Here is a 5,517-nt window from a genome sequence, read left to right on the forward strand (position 1 = left end):
GTGTGTGTGTGTGTGTGTGTGTGTGTGTGTGTGTGTGTGTGTGTGTGTGTATCACTGTTTTGCCTGCATCTGTGTACCGTGTGTGCAGTGCCTGTGAAATCCAGAAGAGGGCATCAGATCCCCAGAAACTAAAGTTACAAGAGGCCATTTAGGTGCTAGGAATTGAAACCCAGGTCCTACTGAATTGCACCCAATGCTTTTAACCTGGTGATCCATTTCTCTGGCCCAGCTATTTTAATTTTTAAGATAAGGTCTCTCATTGAACCTGAAGGGAATCAATTCTGGCAGGCTGGCTGGTCAGTGAGTTACAAGCACAGGTGCTGGAGATCCAAACTCAAGCTGGCACAGCCAGATCCTTGTACCAACTGAACCATCCGCCTGCCCTTCAGGTAAGAGACACTTGGGCCACTCCCACCGGCAGACTCTGAAGAGACTGTGGACCTCCTGCTCCCCACTCATGAGCATCTATTCTACTGTCTTCCTGGCAAGCTATTCCTGATGTCCCCTGCCCCACCAAAGAACTCTGCCCCCCTCCAGGGCACTCATGGTACCAATCTACTGAGGAGAACCTCACTCTCTCTCCCTCCTTTGTTATCTCAGCATCCTGTTTTGAGGTCCTACTCCATGCTAGGAACACAGCCAGAGTGGTATGCAAGTCTTCATAAGAACACAGCCCTCTCTTTCTCAAATATCCTCCCAGTCCCCGCTGCGTTTGTTGTGTTTTTTTAGACAGGGTCTCACTGTGTGGCCATCCTGGAACTCACTATTAGACAGGCTGGCCTCAGACTCAGAGATTTGCTTCTCTCTGTCTCCTGAGTGCTGGGAATTAAGGAGTGAGCCACCACTGCCCAACTTCACGGCTCCTATTGCCATAGACAAGACAGAGGGAGAGATTTCTGCCCTCACGGGGCTTAACTGATCAGCTCAGCAGGTGTAGCATGGAACATTCTAGAATAATTAAGAAGCTCACATCACTTTCTTGCTCAACCATCTTCCGAGGTTCCCTATTACTTATGAAATCAAGACCAGACTTGCCAGCATGGCCTTCAGACATTGTAACACCATCTCCACCCAAGCCCTCTTCCTCCACCTATCTATCCATCAGCGACAGCAAATATTCTTACTGACTCTTCTCTAGGCCATGAACACCCCATCTGTTTCCTTCCTGGCCTGTTTTTTTGTGACAGAATCTCACTGTGTAGCCAAGCTTGGCCTTGAAGCCCTGCTCCTCCTGCCTCTGCCTCCTGTGTGCTGAGGTCACAGGTTGCAGTATCACGCCTGTTTTCTGTGGTGCTGGGGACCCAAGCTAGAGCTACATGTGGCTGGGCAAACATTCTACCAGCCACATCTCGGGGATCTCCTCACCCTCGTCTCTCCCTCCAAGCAGGCCTGGAAGGCTCCGGAAATTTCTGAGGAGCTGCAGTTTTCCAGGTGGATGTAGATATGCGTCGTTTTTTCTATATAGAACATGGTCCTTCTAGATCCTGGTTCTCAACCTTCCTAATGTTGTGACCTCTAATACAGTTCCTCATGTTGTGGTCAACTCCAACTATAAAATTATTCTCATTGCCACCTCATAACTGTAAGTTTGTTATTCTTATGAATCATAATATTAATATCTGTGTTTTCTGATGGTCTTAGGCAACCCCTGTGAAAGGGTCATTCAACTCCAAAGAGGTCACAACCCACTGGTTGAGAACCGCTGTTTTAGAATAAAGGACCGTGGTGCACACCTGTAATCCCAGGTGGATCTCTGTGAGTTCAGGGCCAGCCTGGACTACAAAGGAGTCCAGAACAGCCAAGGCTACACAGAGAAACCCTGTCTTTATAAAAAGAAAAAAAGAAAAAAAAAAAAAGATTGCATATAAAGGAATAAAGACAGGAAGCCAAGGGGCACAGGGCCATGTGTTCTTGATGAAATTAGGGACACACGCCATTTGAAACTAGGCCTGTCTCACCTTGGCCCAGGTGTATGTCTCCAGCAGGTTCAGCTCCAGCAGCTGGCGGAAGCCCCGGGCAGAGGTCTCCTCCACTGCACAGGTAGGTCTATAAAGGAAGGGAGAGAATGAGGTCAGGACAGGAAGACCAGAAGGAGAGAGGAAAGGGGTGGCAGGTCAGAGAAGAAGCAAAGGGCTAGGGGGCCAGCCACAGAAGAGGCTGCAGAGTGCTGAGTGCAGTGGCCATCTTCACGCTGGCCCATGCCTGTCAGTCCAGGGCTCACAGGGAATTCTGGGTAGGAGTTCTGCCAAGGAGCCCTGCCCCAACGCACCTCTGTTCTCCTCACTGTAGAATGTGGATTTCTCTGCTTACTTACCACTCCCCACAGTGGAATTTGTCACATGGCAGGTGCTGGACAAACACCAGCCTGAGGAAAAGGAGGACACAGATAAGGCTGAGCTTCCAGCAACTCTGAATCCTTACCATGTTGTAAAGAAAGGCAGCTAAGACAGGGGGATTCAGGAGCTTCACAGCTCTAGAAATGACTTGAGGGACAGAGTGACCTCCTTTAGTGACTACAGCACCCCTAATTGAAAAGGTGATGATCCTCTCCTCTCTCTCAATTTTATGTGCATTGGAGTTTTGCCTGCACATATGTCTGTACGAGGGTGTCAGATCCTGGAGTTCAGTTGTGAGCTGTCATGTGGGTCCTGGGAACTGAACCTGGGTCCTCTAGAAGAGGAGTCAGTGCTCTTAACTGCTGAGCCGTCTCTCCATCCCCACAAAGGTGAGGATTCTAATTTCAAAGATGGAAACTGAGGCACAGAGATGGGAAGAACATGGACTGGTGACACAGCAGAGAAAGAGTGAGGGCAGAATCTGAGGCTACAGCTCTGTTTTAAGGCTGGAGAGACGGCTCAGAGGTTAAGAGCACTGGCTGTTCTTCCAGAGGGACGCATAACAGATTCTGAGTACAGGGAAGTCAGAAACTGTTAGAGGAGGCAAGACTTTCAAGTTCTGTGCATTTCTAAAGACCTGAGAGAAAAAGGGAGGGACCTGTGTGCACTGAGCTGACAAAGGGCGCGGAGAGCAGAGAGAGGTACTGAAGATGGGGTGTTGGGACAGAAAACACTCACCTGCAAATACCCTTCCTGGGTGAAGACAGTGCCCAAGAGTGCCTGCTCCAGAGCCAGGCCTCCCGCCTCAGCAACAGAGAGACTCGGGTGTGAGGAGGGAGAGTTGAAGCTTGGACATGAGCAGAGATCTGGGAGGAACCCTGGGTCTGAGGGACGTAGGCATGTGAGTCTGAGGGCGGAGGGCTGAGATCCATGCATTGATGGAGGAAAGGCAGAGTTGGAGACAGACAAATTCAGCATCCTTGTCTCAGAAAACCACTTGAAACCCCTCCTCCCCGCTGTACTGCCAACAGAAACAGAAAAGACATCACCGGCCCTGCAGACTTGTGTAGGTACCTCTGCTGTCCCCTAGTGGCCACCCAGTGCACCCGAGCCACACTCCTGACCTGTCCTGTCCCATGACACTTCTCACATAAATTCTGCCTCCTCATTAAGCCCCTGCTTGGCCCATCCTGAATTCTAGAAAAATCCCAACCCTACAAGAAACACGATCCTCCAACCTGTCCTTTGCAGCTAGGAACCCATCAGGGGAAAAACTCTGATTTGTTTTTTTTGGGGGGTTTGTGTTTTAGGGGTTTTTTGTTGTTGTTGTTGTTGTTTTTGGTGGTTTGGTTTGGTTTGGTTTGGTTTGGTTTGGTTTGGTTTGGTTTTTTGAGGCCCTGGCTGTCCTGGACTGGATTTGTATACCACACTTGCTGGCCACCTACCTTTGCCTACACAGTGCTGGGATTAAAGGCATGTACCACCACTGCCATATGCTTACCCATTGGTCCAAACTGATTCCTGTAAGAATGAAACTGAGAGACTGGAGATGTGGTTCAGCAGTTAAGAGCACTGGCTGTTCCTCCAGAAGACACAGGTTCAATTCCCAGCACCCACATGGCAGTTCACAACTGTCTGTAACTCCAGTTCCAGGGGATCTGCCCTCACCCAGACACAACACACAGGAAAAAAATTAAAAAGCAAATTATTTAAGAAGTAAATAAAGCTAGGCATGCTAGTGCACAACTTTAACCCCAGCGCTCTAGGCAGAGGCTAGTGGATCTCTCTGAGTTCGAGGCCAGTTTGGTCTACAAATCGAGTCCAGGACAGTCAGGGCTACACAGAGAAACCCTGTCTTGAAAAAATAAAATAAAAAAAATTAAAATGAAACTGAGTCTATTCCTCTCTATTCTACAATCCAGACACCAGGCAGGAAGACCCTTACTCATGGAAGGCTTTCCCCGGTGCCACGACTACCCCCGGTCACCACCACCACCTCCCCGGCATAGCCGGCTACTGTGGCCCATTCCCAGTGCATGCATCTGTCTCCCACACCCTCGAAATCCAGAGCAGCAGAGAGCTGGAACCAGACACGCAGGCTGGGTCTCCAAAGGCTGGCCCTGGGAGGGGTGCTCGCAGGAAGGCCACACCCCTGGAGAACGGAGCATTCTCCTTTCTCAGGCGTGGAGCCTGGGTCCTAGCCCTTCTTTCTCAGACCCAGGGGTCCTGACACCAGCCCTGTCCCCTCAGACTGAGGCCCATCCTGCGCCCTCTGACTTGTAAGACCAGCACCACTTCCTCCGACTTGATTCGGGATCCAGGCTCCAGCCTCTTCCCTCAGACCCAATATTTTTTTTTTTTTTTTTTTTTTTAGCTTACACAAAGCAATTTATTAACTTGAGAAGCCCTGTTCACAGACGGCGACCACGATGACCTCCCTTCCTTCGAGTGCTGTCAAGAGGGAATGGGGGTGACATCCTCAATCCGTCCAATCTTCATCCCTGAGCGAGCAAGAGCTCTGAGGGCTGACTGGGCTCCAGGTCCAGGGGTCTTGGTTCTTTTTCCCCCCCGTGGCCCGGAGTTTGATGTGCAGGGCAGTGATGCCCAGCTCCTTGCACCTCTGGGCCACGTCCTGGGCAGCCAACATGGCTGCATATGGAGAGGACTCATCTCTGTCGGCCTTTACCTTCATTCCACCAGTCACTCGGCAAATGGTTTCCTTGCCAGAAAGATCAGTAACATGGACAAAGGTATCACTGAAGGATGCAAAGATGTGGCAGACCCCAAATACATTCTCTCCTTCAGCCACTTGGGGTCCAAGGCTGATGACTTGTTCTTCCTTCTTTTCCTTCCCCTTTCGAGGTGCCATTTTTGAACGTCGTCGTCAGACTCCTCCACCGGAAAGAGACCCCAATTTTTTTTTTAAAGATTTAATTATTTATTATTTTTGGTGTTCTGCCTGCACATCAGAAGAGGGCACCAGATCTCATTATAGATGGCTCTGAGCCACCATGTGGTTGCTGGGAATTGAACTCAGGACCTCTGGAAGAGCAGCCAGTGCTCTTAACCTCTGAGCCATCTCTCCAGCCCCAGACCCAACATTTTAAGATCTAGCGTCTAACTTTCTCCTACCCGTGAGTCTAGGCCCTGACTCTTGTTTGTCTGAACACAACGTCACAAC

The 5,517-nt window shown here is 50.0% G+C and overlaps 1 pseudogene; it reads right to left on the reverse strand.

Moving 5' to 3' along the window:
• Positions 1–4,747: 4,747 nt before the first annotated feature.
• On the reverse strand, positions 4,748–5,237 carry LOC129681595 (40S ribosomal protein S14-like; annotated as a pseudogene).
• Between the last annotated feature and the right edge of the window lie 280 nt (positions 5,238–5,517).

This window comes from Psammomys obesus, unplaced genomic scaffold (assembly GCF_907164565.1).
Source record: "Psammomys obesus unplaced genomic scaffold, mPsaObe1.curated_primary_1811, whole genome shotgun sequence".
Classification (NCBI taxonomy): Eukaryota; Metazoa; Chordata; class Mammalia; order Rodentia; family Muridae; genus Psammomys; species Psammomys obesus.